This window comes from Eutrema salsugineum, unplaced genomic scaffold (assembly GCF_000478725.1).
Source record: "Eutrema salsugineum unplaced genomic scaffold, Eutsalg1_0 scaffold_9, whole genome shotgun sequence".
Classification (NCBI taxonomy): Eukaryota; Viridiplantae; Streptophyta; class Magnoliopsida; order Brassicales; family Brassicaceae; genus Eutrema; species Eutrema salsugineum.
The window spans coordinates 12,170,797-12,175,232 of NW_006256342.1; the positions used below are offsets into that span (position 1 = coordinate 12,170,797).

General features: G+C 41.9%; 1 non-coding gene across 1 annotated transcript; it reads left to right on the forward strand.

The window, feature by feature from the left end:
- Window positions 1-4,028: 4,028 nt before the first annotated feature.
- On the forward strand, window positions 4,029-4,134 carry LOC112087321. The gene has a single exon (XR_002900020.1). It is a non-coding gene; the product is annotated as a small nucleolar RNA R71 (small nucleolar RNA).
- The last annotated feature ends 302 nt before the right edge of the window (window positions 4,135-4,436 follow it).

The window sequence follows — 4,436 nt, forward strand, 5'->3', positions numbered from 1 at the left end:
CGGCCTGGAAGTGCGCCGTCCTTCGCATTCTTCGGAGCTCATCGGGTCGGTCCAAGACGGCAGCGAGACAGGGGTTTCTTCCGACGAGCTCAACTTTCTGCTCACGCATCCGAATTCCATTATTCCACTTGCTATAGAACCATTCTCCAATCTTCTCCAACTTTGATGAAGCCCCCGACAACTGAATCGGACCGGAAGGTTCCCCGGACAGGCGATCATTCAGGAGTATCGGATTGCTCCGGAATGGATGCGAGAGATGTCTGTCTTCCGATTATCATATCTTTCAGCTCCGTGGTCCAAATGCTTTGATTCCAACTTTTCTGAACTCTTGACTCAATTATCCCCAACGTTTATGAAGACTTCGACAGCTGAATCGGCCGGCAAAACCTTCCGGTAACGTGATTTCCGAGAAACTTAACCGCGGCACGTGTTTTTGGCCGAGAAAGCTACCCGCGGGAAGGATTTTGGCCGAGGATCTTCGACCTTCAGTACACCATTTTTCCGAGAAACTCAAAATTGCTCCTTTTCACCATTTTTGATCATTCCAACTCCATTTCTTCATCTGAATCACATCCTCCACTCCAAATTGGCTCCAAAAGCATCTGTTTAACACTCCAAAACATGCAAAACTCTCTTGGACCTAATGTAATCTCCTAAGTCCTAAAACAATGCCTAAAGACCTAAAATGCATGCAAATGAGACATGATTTGGACTAGAATATGTACATTAAATGATGCAATTTATGAATATATCAACTCCCCCACACTTATCCTTTGCTTGTCCTCAAGCAAAAAGAACAAATGAGAGAGAGAGGTTGAATGCATTGGGAGTTCATATTTCCTTTTAGAGAGAAGTGATCACAATGAGAATTCAAGTTCATGCTCAATTATGCAATGCAAAGCCATACTCAGATATATATCAACTCAACAAGGAATCTCCACAAGTTCTCCTCTCTCTCAACTCTTTCACATTCATTAAGGTTTTATCAAGTGAATCAAATGATGCAACGTTTAAACAAGCTGGCTTGGCTTGGGAGTGGCTATGAGATTAAAATGATCTCATCAGTGTTCAAGCGGGTTTAATGCAGCAAAAGGATCTCTCTATGAATGATCAAACTTTGGCAGAATGCTAAAGGTAAAAAGCAACCTATGCATACAAGGGCAAAGACTCATCACACCCCACACTCTACTCAAAGCTTTCTCACTGCTCACTCTCTCAAGAACCTCACTTTTCACACTCATTTTCCTCTTACTAGGGGACTTACTTTTCATTTTCACTCTCAAGTCTTGGGGTTCAAACTTTACACAGCTCTTTTTCTCTTTTGCAACCTCTAGCCTCTTTTTCTTTCTTTTCAAAACATTTGAGCTCTTTGGCTTCTTTTCTTTTCCTTTTACTTAGAGGCTAGACTCTTTCTTTTCAAGACACCAGAGCTCACTTTCTTTAACTCAAAACTCCAAGACTCATTTCTTTTTCTTTCATTCCCCTAGCTATTTCCACTTTCTCTTTTCCACTCATCTCACCTTTTTCCACTCACCAACAAGTCTTTTCCCCCACACTTATTCCTTGCCAACACTCTCAGTTCCTCAATATTGGAACACAGCACTCAATGAGACCTGCCCTTGTCGCTCTAAACCTAACACTTTCTGCTAAGTTTGATCCAAGGTGGCCTTTCAACTCACACACAAACATTGGCTTGAAAGAAGGATGGGTTCAAGGTGAGGGAACTGATCCATGATGTGGATTCAGCTACTTGAGCTAAGGAAAAAGGGCGGTAAAAACAATGGTTCTAGCTCAAGTATGTATGTCGGTATCCACAAGCTTATTCAAACAATGCATCACAAGATATTTTCAAGTCAAGTTCAAGGTTCTCATTTAATTAGAGTTGAGTTCAATTCAAACTTGCTTCTCAGATTCAGATCGTTTCAGACTTTGCAAGCACAGAAAAAGATTCACAAGCTATTCAGTTCAAGTTCTCAAAGTTATGTACTCTCTAGAAAACCTATCATTACTCCCAGCAAGATGCAACCTATATGATGCAACTAGACTCGATCCTAAAACATGTGAATGCAACTAGAATGAACATTTTTTTGTGAAAATTTTCTGATTAGATGCAACTACATGAGACTCAAGACTCAAAGTGGAAAATAAGATCAAAGAAAACATGATTAGTAAACACTAAACTCCTCCCCCACACTTAAATAACACAGTCCTCTGTGTTATAAAAGCATAAGAGAGAAGTGAAAGGCAAAAGCAAGAAAAATGCAAAATGAAAAATTAAGAACTAGATGCATATGTACAATGAGTTTGGAGAGTTACCAGACTTGTTCATGATGGAATGGAGGCATTGGACATGGAGGAGGATGCTGGTGCTTTGAACCCTCTGCATGGACTCAAGTCTCTCAAGCGTCCCTTTTTGTTCATGCTCGTTCAGGGACCCCTCTGCCTAGCCATGCCGAGGCTTCTATACCGAGGTGGACAAGTTTCTGTGTAAGTGGCAAGGGCACCTCGGTATTAGCTCAAGAACACCTCGGCTTTGGCTCTCCAAGGCTTCTCACAGCACTCTGTTCCGTGAAGATCAAACATGAGACCTCGGTAATGATCATCTCGAGGTGCTTGGCCGAGGTCTCAGGTTCACTGCTCCTTTGAATCATAAGGCCGCCACCTTTAAGCTCCTCTCTGCACTTGTTCCTTCAAACCATTGAGCAAGAACGCTTTCTAGAACCTGAGATCACTTAGCAAACCCATCAAAACGTTCTGAAAATACTAAAGAAAAGATTAAAAAGACTATATACAAGGATAAGCTTGGGGTGTCTCCCAAGAGCACTTTGTTTAAAGTCACTAAGTTTGACTTTGTAAAACCTTTCTTAATGAGGGAGAGGAGGAGCTTTGATGCTCCTTGTCATGTCCATGAATTCAAGCATGAGGTCCTTGTTCATCAGCTCTTGGACACCACCAGATCCCTTGTCTATGAGTTCTTGTGTGAGGATAGCTCTGACTTTGGCAAATGGTCTTGATCTTCCATTGCCTTTAACTCTGTATTCCACAGCTCCACCATCAAACTTCCATGGAGTGAGAGTTAAGACTTGAGAAAAAGACCCAAGAGTGAATGGTTTAATGCGTTTTGGGCTCTTGTCTTTGTACTCTGAACCATTGCCTTTATTGTGCTGATCTCTTTCTCACCTGGTGTAGGAGGTGGAGATTCCATGCAATCCTCATCATCACTAAAGAACTTCTCACCATCAATGAACTCAAGATCAAGCTCTCTTTGGTGTTCTTTCTTTTTCTCACAAGCAGCAAAAGGCTGATCCTTCTCTTTCATTCCACAAGTCCCCACATACGTCATCTCAAAGTTTTGAAACTCATCACAGAGACTTAGAGACACATAAGCTCGCGGTTCAATAGATTTTTCTTCTTTCTGAAGCTGTTGTTCGGCCTTCTCTTCAGCAGTAATCTGAACTTTGTCTCTAGAAGCTCCATGGATGTCTTTTATAGCGAAAACTTCAGTTCCAAGGGTCACCTCTCCACTGAGTTGCTCAATGTCCTCATTGTCTTGTGAATAAAGACCTCTAAGAGCAATGTCTTCTTGTGGACTAAAGAGTACACGTTCTATCTCCTTTACAGCAGCTTCATGATCTTTGCTCTCCATGTGATTCACTTGAGAGGTTAAACTCTCTATTTTGTTGTGGAGATCATTGTATGAACGCTTTACTCTTGTTGTGAGCTCATCTTGTCCCTTCAGAAGTTGTTGGAACATGCTGTTCAGCTCCATTTCTTGAGTCTTTGAAGCAGCTTGCCCTTGTGGAACAGACTCTTGCTGAAAACGAAGCTCCACCTCAGTTTTACCATCTTGACAATCTTCAGTATCAAGCTCTTTGTATCTTTCATTGCTCTTGGCCAAATTCTCAACAAGTAGCTCTCGTTGTTCTATGGTAAGAGTTGCAAAACGCCCATTGCTAGCTGTATCCAATGTCCATTTATGCTCTCTTTCAACTCCCCAATAGAAGATACTAAGGATAGCTTCTTGTTGGAACCCATGATGGGGACAATCTCTAGTGTAGCCTTTAAGTCTCTCCCATGCTTCATCAAAGGTCTCATGGATTCTTTGTTTGAAGCCCAAGATGTCTTTCCTAGCTTGGATAGTCCTTTGTATTGGATAAAACCTTTGGAGAAAGATCAACTTGCAATCATCCCAAGAATTTACCAAGTGGGATGGTAATGTTCTCTCCCATTTGCTTGCCTTTTCTCCAAGTGAAAATGGGAACAAGATCAGCTTGATACTGTCGTGGGGCACTCCTCCAGTCCTAAATGTCTCACACAACCTCTCAAAGCAATCCAAATGATCATATGGATTCTCCATGCCTGACCCCAAGAACTTAGTTTCTTGAATCAACCTAACCAAGCTTGCTTTGATCTCATAGGCCACAGCTTCAATTGGA